Source organism: Blennius ocellaris, assembly GCF_963422515.1.
Source record: "Blennius ocellaris genome assembly, chromosome: 6".
Taxonomy (NCBI): Eukaryota; Metazoa; Chordata; class Actinopteri; order Blenniiformes; family Blenniidae; genus Blennius; species Blennius ocellaris.
Window position 1 is genome coordinate 15,071,768 of NC_137655.1, and position 21,097 is coordinate 15,092,864.

The 21,097-nt window shown below is 39.6% G+C and overlaps 1 protein-coding gene across 1 annotated transcript in view; it reads left to right on the forward strand.

The window, feature by feature from the left end:
* Window positions 1-9,464: 9,464 nt before the first annotated feature.
* The window catches only part of pkp4 (plakophilin 4), an 87,252-nt gene continuing 75,619 nt past the window's right edge, over window positions 9,465-21,097 (forward strand). Inside the window, exon 1 of the mRNA XM_080498395.1 lies at window positions 9,465-9,629. The gene's annotated coding sequence lies outside the window, so the exon portion shown is untranslated. The remainder of the gene's footprint in view (window positions 9,630-21,097) is intronic.

Here is a 21,097-nt window from a genome sequence, read left to right on the forward strand (position 1 = left end):
TTCTGTTTTTGAGTAACCTACCAAAGTGTTGACTCCTGGTCACTAATAGAAACATTAAATGGGCCACATTTGTAAGAATATTAAAACAATCATTCATTCATAATTTCTTCAAAATGGCTCTTTTCAGAACAATATTGTTAGATTTTGTATTGATGGTGTATCGAAGCAAGCGTCAAGTCAAACAGAAGTAATTTCAACAAGTTCAGGTTGTTCTGAAGCTTAATCTACAAGGATATAGGACAATTTGTTGAATTCATTTGGGGTTTAGACTTGAACCCGACTTGTGTAGGAGTGATGTTCCGTTCTGACCTGCAGTGGGAGGGACACCTTGTGTAAAAAGTATAATTAAAGGTGTAAGTTGCAGTGGCTTACAGTGGTGACCCTTTTACTTTGAGGCAGCCAAATTTGCACTTCTTTAATTATATATCTCGATTTCTAGGTCTGCCCTGGTGAAAAAACTTTAAATCTCAAGTAAAAGCATAAGTTTAGATTTCTCATAATAAATACACAATCTATTTGACAGGCCTGCTCTTGCCATGGTTTCTTTAGGGATTGGAACCACGTCAACTCATTCATTACACAAAAGGACGTCGCTGGTGGGGTTTTTCCAAGAGTGTGGCACAGCCTGTGGGCAGGATGTTTTGTAGCTGTGGGCAGCATCACATTACCAGGCATGTGGAAGGAGCGACGGTAATTGTTTACTTCTCACTAACTTGCCTCGGGGCTGACATGAGATATATGCTTGTTTATTTTCCCATTCGACAATGTGGCTTTTGAATCTTGCAATAATTTAAGTCAATATATATAGAGTTGCAAGCGGTGGCACATCCTTATGACCAGGCTCATTACGGAGACTCTCGCTTGTGTACATCATTAACCTTGGGTGGCTCAGACACAGTCATTACGCAGCCAAACAAGCTGCACCCCAGAGCTAGTGCTGCCCTTCTCACTTCACAAGGCATGACACTGCTGGGGCCCCAGTCCCACACTCCTGCTTCAGCTCGGACACAAACAGTTTTCTTCCATTTAGTATGCACTCTGCTTCTACAAAGCTACAACCTCCCACTTTAATTTGATTACTACCCTAATTCAATGTCACCACAGTTGACGAATGGGCTTAAATGTCTCCTCTTCCTGTATTTTTCTGCAAAGATTAATTTTTTTTTTTTTTTCCTCCTGGGGTTTACTCTTTTCCACCCTATTTTTCCATGCAGGTTCCTGTCTGGGTGCCACAAGGCTTAAGTGGAATGGTAGCATGGTGTAACAGCACATTCAGAAGACCGCTGCAGATAATGACAGGGAGTAATAGGGGGCTCTTACTCAGCCTTTCCGAGCCTACCTCCACCACTCTCCGTTCCACACCTGTCTATGTTGCCGTAACATGGAGCTCTCTTTGGTTGCCTTGGCTGCACAGCGAGCCTTTTCAACCTGTAACAGAAAGGTTTAATGCACAGCAGGAATAAACAGTATTTAGAGTGCTGCAGTATTAACAGAAAAAAAAAAGAATAGTGCAGGATTTCATGACAATTATTTACACCTACAATTAACTCTACTACCTTGAGAAACCTCTATCATAATTATTTTTATGCATCACTTATCTGTGCCTTTTGGCAAAATGAGCAGAACTCAAATAAAGTGTAGAAATTATTATATTGTAAGTAACAAAAAAACAACAGAGCGCAGTGAATTATTTTCTCCTTTAGAAATATTTTGCTAGAAGCATTTGTTCTGGTCTTTATTAGCGCAGTGAGTGCAAGAGGATCATAAACACACAAAATTCAGCCGAAACAGTATTACTGTTGAAGCATGAAAGCTAAATAAACAGTAGAATTTTCAAATAATCATGCACAAACATGCATGACGTGGATGCAATATGTAATTAAGGGAGGAAAGGGTAGGTAGGAGTCTTAATCTACTCTCATTTATTTCTCCTTTTCATCGTGGCGCTCCTTTTGTGTGCTCTCAGTGCAGCAGTTCATTGTGTCGTATCAGTGTTTTTATATACAGGCCAGTGGCTCAGATAATTGTACAAAAGACAATCTCACATAGCTAACACATCGACACAGCCTATTTCAGATCAGCAGGAACTAAAGGGGTTAAGGGTGCTAATTTATGTAGAGTTGGTCTAAAGGACGCTGCTGTTTGTGCAAAGAAAATATAATCTGCTCAAGAATTAACCTCACCGTGATGCCAATTTCGTTGTAACTTAATTCCATAGCTCCCAGCATGAGCATGTACAACAGTGGAAGTAAAAGGGTTGAAAATGTTATTCCAGGCGTAGTGCATTATAGGTCATTTTCATTTGCACAGAATGTCTAATGACTCAGTCGACACTGCACAAACTGTGCCGAAAGCCAAACATCAGCTTACATTAACTCATCTCTCATTTCACCGTGCTAAATGAAACTAATCAATTAATATTCATCCTTATTAGTCTGAGAGTAACCACAAAACCAGTTTCTCTTTCCCTTTCAATAAACGTTTTTAAACACATTAATGTGCATGAAAACTATTTATTGTTATTTTCATAATAATAGCCAGATGGCATTCATTGCTCTTATCGCTTGTATTATTATTTTCACCACTCATCAATGGACATATATATATATAAATATACTGTATGACCTTTTTTTTTTTTTTTTATCTCCTCGTATCAGCCTATCTCATCTCCAAATCCAGCGCTCGCAGATTCGGAGTCTGATTCTCATGCTTTTCAGATCTCTTATCAGTGAGGCACATTCTTGACAGTGATAAACAAAAATGGTGGTATGTCTAACACTCTACAGGCTGAAAATGTAAGAAAAAAAAAAAGCGATCTTTATCAAATATCAAAATTGGCTGGACTGCATGCTTTCTTCATTCACATGGACATCCTGAGTTAAAAATCAAGAAGTGATGGTGCCTCACTGTTATTCAAAGGACGATAATACATCTGAAATACATCTCTGGAAACTCCACTGCTCTCACAGTGTTATAATGCACCATGTTTGATATATTTTGCACCCACAAATGGACCTTTTTAAATGTGACACCTTGAATTGTAGGAAAACCACATGTGTGGTGACTAAAAGATACAGTATATGTGTGTTCTTAAGTTCACCCCTCCTTTCTTCAAAACTCGTGTCTCAATATTGTTTTGTCTCATTCTTCATAAAAGCATTATCTATCAACAAAGTTGAAAATTCTGCACCTGCAAAACCATGTATGTAGTACTATTGTATGTATAATCAACAAAAGTCTTCAAATGGATCATCAGATATTTGACATCGAAGAGAAAATTGGACATGAAAGAAACCTCAATCATGTTTGGTTTCATAATTGTCTGACATATCACAGTTGCCCTATTCACAATATAAGATTCACTAATTCCCCATTTAATTTGTATTTAACGTATGTTAAACTTACTAAACGTATGTTTGGTTCTGTTTATGTAACAACTCATTTCATCTACCGTAATTGGTGTTGTTCAACCCAGCATATTTTTCTTTACTGTCGAGGAGTTGCTTTGATTTTGTAAACACTTTGTTCAAGCTTGAACCTTGTTCAGTTTGAGCATCTCTGGGTCCATGTTTTTACAACAGTGAATACCACAGTTTGAATGTGTGTTCGGGTTCACACTGAATAAAACTTAATAAAAACACTTAATAAAACAACAAAAAAAGTGAAGATGCCACACTAAATGAATGTTTTAACATAGATGTGGTTGAAAGAAAAGCCCTCAGACCGATCGATGACTTTGAAAACAAAAAATGCAGTTCTTCATCTAATTTTTATGTTCATTGTCAGATAGTAGAGAACAGTGGTTATGTGAAAGCCAACTGCTGTCAGATTTCAATAAAGAAATACATTAATGATAAAGAAAGATGAATATAAAAATCTCTACTTTGATTTTCCCTATTTTCATCCAGAATAAAAGTGCTTTGAAAAGAGTTTCGTTTTTTGTACATGAATATTCTCGCAGACTAAGAATTTCAATATTCTGAAGCAAGGGTAGTTAATGTGGTAGCCTTGTGCGCCCGGTAGCCTGCATGGACCTTGTGCATTGTATTTTCAAAAAACTGTGGCGAGTATACAGACATTTTGAACTTATGGTGAGTAGCCTAAGGTATTACATGGAATACTTGAAAAAGCTCTCAGATTCTGAAAGGTTGGTGACTCTTGCTCTAAAAGAGGAGGGTAAAGTAAATGATAAAATGAAGAGTATTTTGGCTGCTGTAGCTGAGCACTCAAAACAAACAGAATTGGATCAAGCCATCATTCTTTTGTTATTCACACATGTAATTTTCCAACTCTGACATGTCAGCATGTGTTTTTTGAAAACTCTAAATGTACCAAAATCCTTTGTAAAAGCACATTATTATGTTGAACATAATTGTACCAAGGAGGGTTCTGCTCAATCTGGCAAACAAAACATGATCACATTGAAGGGTGTGAGCTATAACTAAGGTTAACACAATTTAAAATATTTTTAGCAAGCTGTAGCGAAGACTATCTACTTTTTTGTAACATTGGGATTTTTATAATAGTTGTTATTTCTTTCATTGATGTGAAAACTAAATTCAAACATCTCAATGTCAATAAAGTATATATATTGGTATATATTGGTATTTTAGGCTGTTTCATACATTTACAAAACAATGTTAGTGTGCAAATAATGAGTGTTGTGAGCAAAGAATCATTTATGTTGATGTTATACAGTGAAGACGGGACTGTAGTCTTACAATTATGCACATGCATATTTTCTTAATAAAGCCATGGGCCCTACATATTATCATTAAACATGTTTAATTATAACATTAAAAAACATACACATTTAGAGATCTTGTGGCAATAGTGCATTCATTTGCCTGATGACAACAATAAAAACGAAGCACACGTTTTTATGCTTATTATTTTTTGCAGCAGTCACACACATTTATATAGCGTATTGTTGGGTTGCTACGGGCTTGGTATTGACTGAGACTTCTTCAAAGAAAGCACAAATGGTTCCATGCTCATGTCATGTTTTTGAACGACATCTTATGTCACTGATTGGAGATGTTAAGAGAAGAATGTCTTTTAGCAGAGTGACCAAATGTGAGCATATAGCCCAGTCTTATCTATGTCATACAGAAAGCAGGGTTCTGAGGTGCCATGGGCTACCACAGTGATGCTATAAGACTACTGACACAGTTTACCAATTAAAACAAGGCAGGTCTAACAGCTTAATCTCTGCTGCCCCGAGCATTAACTTTTTGCTCTGCTCGGAGTCATATGACTCTGAACTTCAAACAGTTTTATAGAAAAACCACAGGCAGCCAAATGAATATTCATGTTAATTCTCGTCTGTGTGGCAGTGATATTACAGCTCTTTTCTATGTTGCTGGATGAACGACAAACGTCATGCAACGTCTATTTTATGTGGAGTAAAATCCTGTTACAGTGTGTGTTGTGCATGAAAGAGGTACCAAAGGGAGACAAACAGAAATAAATTGCACAATTTCCTACTATTGAAGACATGCTGTTTTTATCAGCCCTCAGTTCACACTCTTCCTGTGGCGGCTAAGGAGCACTGTTGTTGTGCATTCTTCTTAATTTTGCTGCTGAATCCCTCTTTTATCAAATGTATCAAGAACCAACTAAATAATGACATTGCCGTATTAGGAGAGCTGATGATACTGATGAATATAAGTTACCTTTCGTCCAATTTCATCCAACTCCAGGCGCTTTGTCTGCAGTCTTTCATAGTCAGGCGGTTTGATTGAGCTTGCAAGACCACTTTTCATTCGTGCCTTCAGCTGTTCTGCATGGATAAAAGCAAATATTTGGTTAAAGGACTGGAAGAACTGATAATCTGAAATGTCATCTTTATATGTGGATGTGTATATGTATGTATCATATATAGGTATTTGTGTGTGTGCGTGTATGTGTGAAGATATTTATTATCTTCAACGCGTGTATATATGTGTGTATGTGGATATCAGCTGCTTATGCAATTATTTGAAATGTCACATTATACATGCCTGAAATGAATTAGTTAAAAAAACGTTTTGTACTGTCTGAAGTAAAATATTTATGCTGACATCAGCAAATCTATAAAAGTGAAGAAAGTGCAATAGAGAAATGGCACTAGTTGAGTGCTAATGGGTATGTCTAATTCTGACATATTTGCTCGAAGGAAGGAATGGCAGGGAGTCAACTGACTGTGTCTGACTTTTTTTTTTTTTTAAAGCTTCAGCTGTGATTCAAGCAAGCAACTGAAAAAACACATGGAATCCTGCCAGTGACAAAACTTCAAAGACTCGACAGCATCTAAACAAGTCAACATGGGGACTGCTGGTGAGTCCAGGTCACGTCTGTTGAACAGATCATGCTATGACAAGTCAATGTGATTTTTCTTCCCTCCTTACCTATATTGTTGGTTCTGGAGCTCGAAGTGAACATTTTAAGGTTTCTTCATCAACAAAGCACGTATAATACCTGAGAAAGACAGAACTTGATCATTGACATGTGGCATATATAGAGGTTGAGCAGACTTTTAAAAAAAAAAACACTCTTTAACCTAAATAGATCAATGGCTTCAGTGAGACATAAGCCAGAAAGCAAAAAAAAAGAAGAAATCCCATTAAAAGCCTTTAAACTTTATCCATCAAGGTCTGTATGACATTACTAAGAAATATCAGTGGAATCTTACAAGTTTTAGACCCTGGGAGAGGACAGATGGTGCACCCAGTGTGAGATATGCTGCTGGAACATCTCTATGTCTTTGTTTTGGATTAAGCTTGGAAAGATTCTGGCTTCACGGGATATGTGTTAGTTGAGACGTACAGAGTGTGAAAGGCTGGTGTGAAGCATGCAGGAATGGATCTCAGAGTGTAAGGACCGCTAATGCTCTCTGGGCCCATTGAAAAGTGTTTGAAAAGTTGTTTGTTCAAGTCTCCAAGACATATGAATGCCTTTCTTAGTAATTAATTGAAAACTAGGTTAGTCTTGAAGACAGAATAGAAATGTACTATATCACCCATTTATTTTCACAGACTTAGTGTCCCTCAACATTGCTATCTCATAATGTGACAATATTCAACTGTGGTATAAAGTGCAAGTTTAATATTTGTATAAATCATGGACTCACAACTCACTTTTCTTCCTGTAGTCCCATTTTAGGGGACAAAAAGCATTACAAATTAATCATGGACTCACAACAATTAGTCTTCACACAAAAAACCCACCATATTACTTTAAAAACGTATTTCACTTATATAGCACTTTTCCACTGCTTGTGTAGTTCACAAAGCACTTTATATTCACCCATTTGACACACAGTATACCCCCTGGACTGGTCTCCAGTCCATCACAGGGCAAACACACAGAGATGGACAACCACACACACTCGTGATTATATTAACAATTATTGTTTTCTATTATTTATAGCCCGTTCACCACATTATTTAATGCAAATTATTTAAAAAAAAAGATGGAAATGATCTTGCTTTGACATGGATGTTGATGTAAGAGTCTATAAGAATTGCAATATATATTCATTCACATTTGGCGTATTATTTACATCTTTGTGAAATCATAGTTGTATATTAGTACATTAGCATTTGTAAATAGAAAACAGACTTTGTCAGAGAGCTATAGAAGATGGACTGATTGTGAAAATCAGCTGAAATATTAGGGGTGGTTAAGACAGGTTGCTTGAGCATCAGTGGCAGCTGGTGGTAAATTTCTTCGGTGTGAGTCTTCTTAATTTGTCAATTCCAGCGAGTGTTAACCTAAATACAGAGCATTCATAAACCACATTAAAGCTGCAAGCAGCACTGAATGGGTCCTTGCTACTTGCAGAACTCTGACTGAGATGGTCATCTGTGGACAGACGAGGTAACGTTTCAAAAGTTAAATAAAGTCTCTACCTGAAAGTATGGCGAGTTTAAAGGTATTTTAAAGGGTTTACCCATCCACTTAAAAATATTTTTAAAAAGATTCAATATTTTAAAAAAGATCAAAAGATATGAAGTTTAAAAAGTTTAATGTTTTAAAATTTTAATTGAACTGGCTTCTGCGTTTTCTCGTCAGCGTGCATGAGGTTGAGGGTAAGACTTTCAAAGGATTTCTAGTTATTTTTTGTTCTGGGATTGATGAGAAGACTGGAGATGTAAATGGATCTGACTCCTGCATGCACTCAGTTGGCTCACACTGGAGGTTACCGTAGCATCTGTTGCTCGCTACACTGTCTGGCGGGTGCAGGGCCAGGCCTCCAGTAGAGCCTTGGTTCCGCTGCACAGAATGTGACGTTACGGTGCGATATGGTGCAGTGCTGTACTGTATAGCAAAGTGTACCCCGACCCAAATTTGTTTTGCGGTCCCACAACGGAGAGTACGGTCAAAATGTAGGTGGGACTGTGAGCACCGCGTAACAACAAAGACATGTGATATCATTACACAAGAGTAAGAGCGGGCCGAACGCGTAACACTTTTGTTTATTTGAAGAGGAACACTTGGATCTTGGCAGCAGTCCACAATACATTTTCGAGGGCCATTTTATAGCGGTCCAATCAGAGTCCAAGTAGAAAAATCCATAGTGCGTGAAAAAAGCAGTGTGCTGTGCAAAGCAGTGTGCAGTTTAAAGAAGCTTGCAGCTGATGAGGGGTTTAAAGATGGTGGGCTGGTCAAGAGAGACGTAGATCACTGAGCAATCAGTAGACGGCTGTAGTTTGCTCCTCACAATGGGAAGTGTTTGATAGGGCTGGGTGCCCCAATGGAAGGGCAACAAAAAATTTGCAACCCTTGGGTATAGTTCTTTCGATATGATCCACAACTGTTGCAATGGGGACACAAAAAAACCTGTCCCGCATAGTTCCATCCCGACAGATTCTTTGCAATGGGACCAAGGCTTAAATTGGTCAACCAGTGATGAAAATGATTGTACTTTTAAACAGCAAATGAATATAGGGCACTTATTAAGATGGCAAATACAAGTAGATGGTTAATTAGTCCCTTTTAGAAAGTTAGTGTATTTGGGGGCTTCTTTGCTTAAAATGAGAAGTGGGGCTGACAGCTGAGTTGAGACAGCCTGAGTTTAGGGAAAACTAAAGCCAACGTCAAGTATATTTTCACCAAACACATCAAATCATCTTTCAAAGTAAATGAGCCCCCCCAAAAAACATCCCTCTAACTCCCACTGAGCCATGGGAGACATTGAACTGCATTTCTCAAACAGATCTAACATACACACGCCTCAAAACTATACTTTCTGATATGCGAAGCCGCCTCGCTTACCTTGCGTTATCCTCCCTGCTCAGTGTATGGCTTGGGAAAAAAAAGGTAACCAGGGTAACTACATCGGCCCTTTCATTGGTCAATTCAACATCGAGTCCCTCCCTGGAAACGCCCACTCCAGAAGTCCCGACCAATCACAAGTGCAGATCGGTTTCCCACATTCCCGCTGACGTCATACACGCGCTCCTCGCTGGGACTGCCTGGTGGAAGCAGGAGCAGCGGAGGGCTGAGCTCGTCTTCTTCTCCCCGCTATGGACGCGCATTTCATTCTTCCACATGCATGGGACTAAACGACGGGACTTTACACATGAAGTTACTTCCGATGTTGATCCGAGCCGCAGCTCAGCCCTCGCGACAACAGTCCTCCTAAGGTAATTAAGTGATTTTGGTTGCTCTGTTTCACAAATGACCAGGAAGGAAGAAAAAAAAAAAAAACGCAGAGGAAAAAAAAAAACCGAAAGCATCTGTGCTCAGAGGCAGGAGGTTATGGACTGTTACTTAAAACAAAAACAAAAAAAAACTCTTGAATAAAAAAAAAAAGTGCAAGGGTGATTTCAGTAGGTATGCGGCGCAAGTCAAGGTTCTTCTCCAGGCTTCTTCACAGCGGGGAAGAATCTAATTCTACTCTAATCTGGTTCTTGTGACCGATTCGTGGCAAACGGCGCACACCTTTTTGAGAGACCTTCAGCGCGCACGGCTTGATGCCCTGCAGAGCCGCTGGGATGACAACTTGGCGAGATCACACAGAAACTGTTCCGGGCTCAGTTTTGTCTTAAGCAAAAAGAAACTCCTTCTTTTTGTTTTAGCCCCCCTCCACTTGTATTGTCCTTGAAAACGTGTGTGGCTAAGTAGGCAGGTGAGCTGTGTGTGTGTGTGTGCGTGTGTGTGTTTGGGGGGGTTTGTCAGGAATGCGAGGTCGCCCGGGGGCGGAGATCCAAACTCCCTGAAGATTTGGTTTACCTTTTTACCCCCCCGTGGTCCGTCTCTTCGGAGCGATTACGCCATATTCAATGATCCTAATCTGCATTTTAATGAGGAGCGCTCCTTTAAAATTAAACCGTGCCTCTGGTTTCTTTGGGCTGCACTGTGTGAGATCAGACTCCCTTTTAGGACAGGATGGGTTTCACCTTTGTTGCTCCAGTGGCTGTGTGAAATAGTCACATTACCTTGAAGATGAACGTGGTTGGATTTATTGCAGGGCTCGTAAATGCCAATATTTTCCAAGTCATTTAGTCGATTGCGATTTACGCACACATTTTTTTTTTCTGTGAAGGAACTTTAAGTCTTCCCTGCAGCGAAATTAACAGATCATGACTCTCACGCGTGCATGAAGTGTGGAATTCACTATGCAAAACAAGAAATGATACCTAGATTGTGTAAAGTATGGGATGTTTAATTTTGATGTGTTTTTTCATAAAGTATGTGATGCTGTGATTCACCAATTTAAATGCATTTGGACTTAATTATAGCACAGTAGTTCACAAGATGTTGATTTTGAACCTGTGTTTGGTTTTACAATTGCCATTAAAATGACCTGACCTCGAGCATTGCTTTGTAATATTCTCCCAGGCTGTCCTAGACTACACATTTGTCAATTGTTGTGTCTCCTTCTGCTTCAAGCCTAAAATAATTTTGTCTATTAAGGACCATAACAATGTGAGGCAATTGATTTGAAATTCCTATTAATGAATGAGTCTCACATGCAACATAATGGCCTTTGCTCAGCTGTCAGCTCTTCTAATAACCCTGTGCTTGCTTGTCTGTATAAACTGCCCCTAAAATCCCACGGTGAGGAATGTCATTCCAAGGGGAACGGGGTATTTGCTATTTTAATCCCTTTGTGCCATGCTTAAGTCCTGATAAAAACCAAAGCAGTGAAAACTAAAAAGCTGAAGAAGCACTTATTAATTCTCTGATGATGGGTATTCACTAAAGGTCAAGTTTGGCACTCCTCTCCTCACATGCAAGCGGCTTGGAGCGGCGCTTCTGGCTCTCTGTTTGCTACACAGGTGTGGAAAGGTTATCTGTCTGCATGCATTATTGTAGCCATGGTGCAAATTAATTGTATCTCAGCCAATTAACATTGGACATGCATTTGGCAAATACTATCATGCACTGTCTTGCACTCGTTCACTCTCTCATGCATGCATACATGCAGGCACTCAAGAGGGATCTCAGGGTTGCTCTCCTCGTGATTCGCATTAGCTCAGCAGACACACAGACACACACAGCCACTCAGTTGACAAGCAATGGTTGTGGTTTACTCTGAAACAGAGACAACATTGGGATTCTAAGCTGAAGAGTCAAACCCCACCTCCTGTTTTTTTTTTTGCTTATAAACAGAGGCACTGTGTTGGGCATACGGAGAGAGGCAGGTCAGACGTGCAGCCACATAGATGGCAGTTTCATTTCTCATGCACTCGGCCATTTATCTGTTCTACTGTGGTAAATGACCATGCATGTTGAGTACACTGAAAAATATTTAACTGTACACATGTAATGAACAAATATTGACCTGGAGTTGCTGCAGCAAAAAAAAAAACCCAACTATGCAAACGCTTGCATATATGGTTGATCCAGTCTCCAGTCTTTAATGGTAACTGACAACAGTTGAATAGTTAAGTGTTCTTTGGCAAGGCTCTGCTTCTTGCAGTTTCTTCCCTCCCTAATTCTGGCCCTACACCAGGGCTTAATCCCTTACCCCCATGTTGCTTGTCAGATTTGCCTCTTTCTGCCACATTAGAAAAGTGTCTGCCCCAGCACCCCTTTCACTTTAAGAATGAAGAAATTATTCTGGCTCCATGGCCTGTGTGCTTGAGAACAAAAATAGGTATTTTCCTTGCATTTAAAGTACTAAAGTATAAACCTTCTCCCTCAGCCAGGGAAGTGAAGGTCAGCAATCGTTCAATTCAATCAGTTGAGTGCTCCCGAGAGTGAAGTTTGGACTTAATGACAGCTGTGTTTTACATCCGCTGTTACCAACACTTTAAATACACCTTATTTTATATGGGTACTCATGCACTGTATTGTATTTACAGACACAAACACGGTGACAAATGTACCAGTCATATTTAGAGAACTGAAGCAGTGCTTGATTGTTGGGCTTTTACTAAAAACTGTACTAGTGGAAGAGTTTGTATGATGGTGGAGACTTGCTCAAAAGTGTGAGTGGTGTTCAGCGGCTGTGCTTTTTGTTTCCTGTGAAGTTGTCTTAGCTGCTGTGGTGTAGCGCCAGTGTGGGATGATAATAATAGTTCATGGTAGCTGTAGCAATCAACCAAAGAAAAGCTTTTATTCATCCTTGGGCGTATGAGTTCTATTTTTCATGAAACCCGCCTGATATAGTGTCCTTCTATCCTTTAGTTTGGGCTTTCTTTCTCTCTTGTTTCCCTTGAGAACAAACTAGGGGGAATTTCTATTGTGTAGTGGTTCAGATTTTAAGAAAGAAAAGAAAAAATCTATCTGAAATTTTGAATGGGAAGATTCTGTACTGTAATATGCTGGTAATTCCTGTGGTTGACATTCCTTCCAATCAAATGAAGAAAAAAACAAAAACAAACACGCACCAATTAAAGAGCTATAGCTCTTGTGTATGTTACGTTCAATCGCTCGTTGGCATGTGTGGATAGGCTGTGACATGTGCAGCTGCTCGCTGATTGTTGATCTAACTGGTTGTACAGATAGACAGAAGCCCAGATTTCATGCCTCTAGGTTGGATCCAGGACAGCTAAAGATAATACACACAAAGCATGTCAGCGCTTTTCGAGATTAGGCGCACAATAGAATTTTGTCCAGTAAAACGGCTCTCCATAGGCCTGACATGCTGAGTCTGAACGACGGCCCCTCATCAGTGTCTCTGTGGACTGCAGCAGCGGAGTGACAGGGCTTTGGGACGGTACCACAGTCTCCCTGCAAGCTCATTTCTGGAACAATCTCACTCATCTAATCCCATCTGGCTGTAGAATTACCTCAACTTGGGCACATAATACCGTGTTGAATATTTCAAAGTGCTACTCACATTATCACCCCAGGCAAATACGGTCTCTCCTTCACAATGGTAAAGGGGAGTGTGGCATAGCAGTTAATGCCAGCGAAGTGCATAATACAAGAATAACCGAAGATAATTAGTGGGTTTTTTTGTTTGTTTTGTTTTGGGTTTTTTTTGGCTGATGCCACATTGCTGTAAATAATTTATCATTTTTAAGACATTCATTTGAAATCAGATGTTTTAACAGGAATAACAGGAAAACGTCTCTTTAAAAGATTTGAGGATTTATATTTGCTGAATAAATCTTAAAAATATTTCAAATGTGGCAAAGAAAAAGTCTTGAAACCAGAGGATTTCAAAGTGTGGCCATCTCACACAGCTTGAACAACATTGCTCTCCCCAGCCGCCGCCAATAGTTTCTCTTACATTGAGTAATTTTTAGCTGAATGCTGGATTTCCTAATGTTTTCCGTACATGAGACCCAATTGATGTCTGTTGGGATCCATTGGAAAGACAACAGATACTTGATTGTACTATTGAGGTGCTGTGATAAGTTTATTTTATAGTCTGCAACTGTCTTCACTGTGAAACTGGATTTTGCATTAAAGCTCTTTGTTCTAAATTAAGGTAATCTCAGTTGAACTTACAATAAAATGTGCTGTGCTGCAAATTATTTGATAAAACAATAATTTTATCTCCATGTAGTTGTCATGCTGCTGTAAACCCTTAAACCACTGTATTACACATCATTTTAACCCAACCCAGCTTTTTGATACATTGTCGCTCCTTCACAAGCATTTTTATTCCTGCAATCTGTCAGACTGTTCCTACATTAACTAGAACCAGCAAAGAGGGATCTTTTGATAAATAACTTGTCTCATTCTCTTCCAATGGACTAATCCTTCAATTGGCCTTTTTGTTTGAGCTATAAAGCTACCAACATAAACTTCAGCTGTCCGCCACTCCGTTTAGACCCTTTTTAAAGCTGAAATTGCTTGTTTGTGGGATCAAATGTCAACCTAAAGTGGTATGTGAGTGCACTTGGTGGCTGTATTTAGTTAGAAGATGAAGGCATCTACACCACTGTCATTCTACTGACAAGAAGACTTTTGGTTGTTCCCAGACTGCGAGTGAAATTTAAACAATCTACAGGATTTATCCACCTCACCTTGTTTCTGTAAAAAGATCCACTCCTTAAATGTCAAGGCATTTAGAACACTGCAACAAAGTAAAATTACCTCTAGAAAGGAAAGAGGAACTGTTGACATTGGAAATGAACAAGTAAATACAGTTCAAGCATATGACATTTAAAAAAAAAATGACATTTTATAGATCCTGAGATTTGCGTTTGGTTATAGAGTTGAGAGGCAGATGTGAGCTGTATAATATCAAAGCTTACTCTGTATCGTTTCCTGCTCCGTCAGAGTAACCTGATACAGTGACGACATCAAAGTGGACTAACTTGTCCCCTTAAGGCAGAGGTGCACACATCGAAACGCACAAAATGAACAAGACACTGCTCTTGAAGATGTCCTTTTTTTTTTTTTTTTAAACATAGCAAACATCTCGGTATATAAAGAAGCAAAGAAATATGGTGGAACATGCACGTTACTGTTTGATATGTATAAAGTGTTGCCACTTTAGCCGAGAATCCCTGACTTCTATGCTACCAGCTTACAACCACATCTAACCTATTGAAGGGCTCGTTCTCCTCTCGACAAGAACTGCTTTTCTGGCATCTGAAGTGCACTTTTCTCTCATGCGCCAGTAAAGCTGAACAATGCCAAGATCCTTTATTTTTGGATCGAAGTGCACTCCCAGGTGCACTCGCGTTATTCCACATTTTTTGTGCTGTTCAAATAAACCCTAAAATGTTGAGGGGGGGGGCATTACTCAGACGAGAGGTGTATATTTTTTGTTATTAATCCGCAGACAAGCGATGACGTGTTGTTATGTCACACAGTGAAGATGAGGAAAGACTTGCAGGAGTGTGCCTGTTTGACATGATGAACCCACTCTTACGGTCTGTAGCACCCCGAGGATATAAATTGTTGAGGCAAGTGCCTCCAAATGAAGCCATGCATACTGCTGCAGGGGCGCAAAGTCATACACCTCCTTCATGAATCACCACAGAGTAGAACTAAGGGGGAATTTATTTTGTCAACATGTGGAGTGTGATTTATTTTTTCAATTAAATCCTCCTTTAATGGTAGATCCATATAGTGGAACCTAATAGAAACACTGCATTCGTATCGTTGCAGCTTCTCGTGTTTACCTTTTTTGCCAGACTCTGTAAAGATTCCCATACGTTTTCTATTCATGAAATAACTTCAAGGACATTGAAATGTGTTGTCCGATGAACTCTGGCACTGTTTTTGGGATTAAATCAAGATAGTTTGATTGCATGGAACAGTTTTAAACATTCCAGACAGCTTTATCATTATTTTATTGAGCTGTATGTTATCCTTTTTTGTTTCAATTTGATTTTAATGGAGATCATTTTATCTGCCATCAGTGCAAATGAACTCCATTCTTTTTTTATACAAAGTACAAGTCCACAGTTTTAATAAGAAGGCACTGAAAGATAGTCAATGAAATATTCAGTTGACATAATATTGCTATTTTATGTTAAAGGACGTTGCCTTGGATCTTCACTCAGTCCCTCCAGCTTTTCTTTGTGCACCACAAAGCAGCACTCTTTTTAATGTCCATTAAGATCATAGCTGTTTTTACCTGCACTCTATTCAGCTGTGTTCTTTACAGTAGCCTGTCATCTCTGGTCACATTTGACAGCCATCTACTAAAACATATCCATTTGCAACAAGAAGCCAATCCTTCAACAAATCAAAAGATCGCTTGACAACTCTCGTGCATAGTGGAAAATACCATGTTGGAGTCAGCTCCATTGCTTCAAAATGAACTGTTACTTTTGGGGGATTTCCAGCTCGAGCGCTTTAATGAACAAAATTGTTCCTCCAGCAAAAATATGTTCATGTAATGTGAGAGTTCTTCAAATGCAGTGATTTGAGGTCACAGCTTTGAGAAAATGGTGGGAACATTTACAGAAAAGTGTGGACTGAATATAGCTGCTTGCCAAAGACAACAAGATTTACACGTGTTCCCCATTTGACTTTCAGTACTTGGGCGATTCAATACATTCTTAGCAACTAATTACTTGTGTTAATTTGGTAACGCACAAATAAAAACCTATTTTTACTTGTGTCTCCTTGTATTTTTAGCACTTTTGATATGCACTGTACCACAAGAGAGTATGTATGCCTGAACTGAAATGATATACAGTATAAACATACTTTTTTTGGTCCTTCTTTCTCGCTCTGCGTTGTATTCCTTTCGCCTTCAGAACTGCCTTAATTCTTCGTGACATACATCCAACAAGGATTCAGAAATGCTCATTCGAGGTTCTGGTTCATCGTGAAAATATTGCACCACAGGATTGCTGCAGACTTGTTGGCTGCACATCCATGAAATCTGTTGACTGGGGAGGATATTGGAGTACAGTGAACTCATTGCCATGTTCAAGAAACCAGTTTAAGATGAATTGAACTTTGTGACATGGCGCATCATCCAACTGCAGGTCTCTGTGTGAAGATGGCACCCTGAGGTCATAAAGAGATGGACATCATCAGCAACAATACTCAGAGAGGCTGTGGCATTTAAACAATGCAATACGACCCATGTCATTAATGTCCCGTCTGCAGCGTGAATTGTGGATACAAGGCAGCATGTATCTATATTTTATATTATCAACGTGGGGTTTTGGCTCATCAAGTAGTCATTCGCCCAATATTGTCTCTTTTTTCCCCCCACATTCTCTATCAACCCTGGAAATGGTTGTGCATGAAAATCCCATTAGATCTGCAGTTTCTGAAATACTCAGACCGGCCCTTCTGGCAACGACAACCATGCCACTTTTAACGCCACTCGAGTCACAATGTTCCCCCTTGCTCTTGCCCATTTTGAAGTTCAACATTCCAACTTGACCACGTCTACCTTCCATACATTGATTTGCTGCCATATAATTGGCTGATTAACTATTTACATTAACTCGTAGTTGTACAGGCGTGCCTGATAATTTGTCAAGTCAATGAAAATAGTTATTATCATATAATAAAAATAACGAAATAGCATACATTTAGCATTGGCCCACTCTGCGCATATAAAACCCCAAAAAGATTGAGCTTTTTTTCATTCAAAAGGATTTTTACTTTGAGACTATTTCTTGAGCTACGTTTTGACTTCACATTGTACAGATTTCAGTTGCTGCTCTCAAATTTGAATGGATCACGGCACGTCGTGCTACGACCCCTGAACAGTCGACTGTGGAGCTCAGGGCATTGAACAGTCGGTGCCAATGCAAATCAGTCTTCAACATATAGCCCTCAGACCTCTCATCGTCCAGTCTGCCTTTTAAGTTGCTCTTTTAACATATCACGGTAGCAGGGGTTTGATTTTGTTGTATTTATTTGTCCATGTTCCACAAAGTTCAGAAGTTATACTGATAGCACATTGTGTTTCAATTTTTTTCCCCCATTGCGATCTAAATGGCTTTCACATGGAATTCAGACTAGAGCAGCTTCATGCAGCAGATCCTGGATCAAAGAATGATCCTCTTTACAGTTCAAAATGAAAAGTGTATATGAAGAGTTCCTGTCAATATTGCTGGCGACTGTAAGTGGAATCCGTATCCTGCTCATAATTACGACACACCATTGGGAAGGCGTTGAAGAATTTCTTGAGATTTCCTTAATGGTCATGTTTGATTTCCTCAGCTGATCCAGTTACTCTCATCCAGGAAGTTGGTCTGTTACCTGTTATTATGAGTGGCTTTTTCCACATGCAAGTAAAGGAGCTCCAGCGGTTGCTGGCTGTGAACTTTCTAGGTCATCTGCTGGTGTTTGGTTTAGTTTTACACGGGGTATTTGGCAGGCAGCGGTTGGGGGCAAGATGGGTCACAATAATGATGTGAGCAATATTGCATTGCAAGTTGCCTGTTTGGACAATACTCAGTGATGGTCTGTCTTGTAATGTAACTGTTATTTTAACCACTTGTGGGACTCAAGCTATGTTATCTGTGTACATATAGAGTATATCATTAAATTAATGCAGATCCATGACATCATCTGGAGACATTAAGAAAACAGTGATTTCTCGGGATCTTTATTTCTCATGTGGTTAATCACCCACATACAACACTAAGAGAACCATGCCAGAGGAACATGTTTGTATGACAGTAAATGCAGAAGCTCGTACTCCTGAATCTACAAAAGTCATTATCAAGGAGTTATTGAGGTTTGCATTGTTATTTCTTTGGCGGGGTAGGGTTAGGGTCGTCTCTTGCTGTAAGTAGCATCCATATAAAGTGCTGAGTTTTCTCAGGTGTTCACCTCTGAGACACCTCATATTGTGAAAGCCAGGACAAAGCCAGAAAGAGCAATGCTGAGTTTTCCTTTTCAATTCATACCTGTTGAGATAGTGTTGCTGTTTCTGTCTGACTCATCTTGCAGAACCTTGCATGATGTACAACGCAGAAGTTTTGATTTGATTTCCAAAAAGATGTCCGATGGTTATTCCACACAGCTGGATGGAAAAAAAATGGCATGCATGGACTTGATATGATGTGCAGTTTATCTGTGCAATGAGGTTTCATAATGAACACCCCCACGACTTGATCATATCTGTCGCACAGAGAATTAACATTTTTGTATTAAGTCCTTTGCAGATGTGCACAATGTTGTTATAATTCGTCCTGTAGCTGTTGTGTTTACATTATAATTGCATGCAAAAAGGCATTAGAGTGTTAAATGTATTTGTCTAACAATGTGTGACAGGATGCACCATGTCTGTCAAGCACAAATTCTGATTCTATTTAAGGGATTTGCATGCAATCACTATAATTTATGCCCCATCCTGTCACAACATATTACTGCTGGTGACATGTTGAAAACAGCTGATGAGGCTTCAGCTGAGCCTCGCAGCTCCTCATTAGTTGAGGTATTGTTGTGAGGAAATGATTTTGAAGGTGAATGATCACTGTGGGGTTGTATCCACAGGAGCCAGTGTTGTATTTTGTCGCTGCTGCACTGTGCAAACATGGGTTATTTATCTGTGCAGCCATCTTTCAAATATCCTTTTATAAGCAAACAAATCTTGCAAGATAAAGTAGAGCTCGGGGGTGTGTATGCATATTGTGTTAGTCTGGGTGCAATTCCTAATGCACAGACTTTAGATGGCCTGTGCTTCTTGCCTCCTTGTCTGAGACGAGCCGTGCCCTGTGGACACTCATAGGCCTTAGGTTATTGCAACATTTTGTCTGGGGTGAGGTCCAATGTGAGAGGTAGGCGTGGGTGCAGCCCCTGAAGGATTTCCTTGTGTTCTTACTTTAAGGGGAAGGTGGAAGTGATGCTGTCAGATTGTCTCCACTCCACAGAGCGCCATACATCTCGATTAATCTGCACTTCTGTTGTATCGCATAAAAGGTATGTGTTTATCTGTAGGAGATGACATCATTGACCTGGGTAATTATTGACAGAGTGATTGTGAGTTGGAGTAAGAGTTTCTGCTCCAGAAAGGAGACATTCCTTTGCTTTTGGGTGTGTCGATATGAGCAAAGCATTTTCAGCTGTTGAGAGCAGCCGAAAGCAGAAAACATCTCGGGAACTAGTAATAACTTTTTGTGTTTTCATGCTGGAAAGTCCGCCAGGTGGTACGCAATGAGAATTCCACATTGCCCTCAAAGATATCTACAATGTCTCTCACACTAATGAGAAGTTGTATCATGTCGATACTTAGGAGTGACTACCACCCGAGATTTAGACAATTTGTAAAGGACCATGTTTATGTTTGTATTACTTGATTTGTTACATCAGCTCTCAGCAATCACTCTGTCAGGGCTTCCGTCAGCACTTCCCATCCGTGTCATTAGTCTAATAGCGTGCACAGTAGCGAACGATTGCAAAAAACTGTATCGCAATTTACTAACTTGCCTGCAAACATATTGCTGTGATTGGGGAGGTTTTGGAATCTGATGCAAAACAGATTTTGGACCCTTGCGTCTATTTTTAGTGGCCGCGACGGGTCATTGTTGAGGACGAGGCGGTTCTGGTGAATTTTACTCCGCCAAAATTGTTTGGCTTTATCAGGAAAGTCAGTACACTGTTTTTGAAAGAGGCAATTAAGTGTCGTGGGTCTTTGGGGATGGCCTGGTCGCTGCTGAGAGATTAGTTATGGGACTGTAATGCTCCCCACAAAGCTTTCACATGCTACATAATGCTTCTAGGTCAGTCTAGATAAGTTGGAAGCAATCATGTGTCACACAGGCTTGAGAGCCTGTGGGCTTTTGTTTGAAATACTCCAGATTATTTTCAGGATCATTTTGCCTTCTCATAAGAAGCCACAGATGGGTTTTAAATTAGATATGCACTGTGCATATCATTTGTTTTTCACAACCGGAGAGTGAATATGCTGTAGATTTAAGGGGATATTAAATTAGATGCAGCAGGCGATTTCATTTTTGCAGCAGAGATACCTCCACAGCTATCAGTCTCTGAATCTTGGGTAAGACTTTTTTGTCCGGAACTCGATTGTGTCTGCAGAAACATAATCCATGTGTCTGAAATAAAAGTCTGTTTCTTCTGCGACAGCTGCACTGGAGAAATCTGTCTTCTTACCTGTATGAAATACACACAGGCACAAAACTTTACTCTGACCAAGACATTCAATCTGGAAGTTCTGACAGGTTCGGGTCTTTAAAACAACTGAAATGCAAAATGGACGTGGAACTATTTATTAAAGCAAACCTTCAATATTCTTTGTGCTGCCAGTGATAAAAAC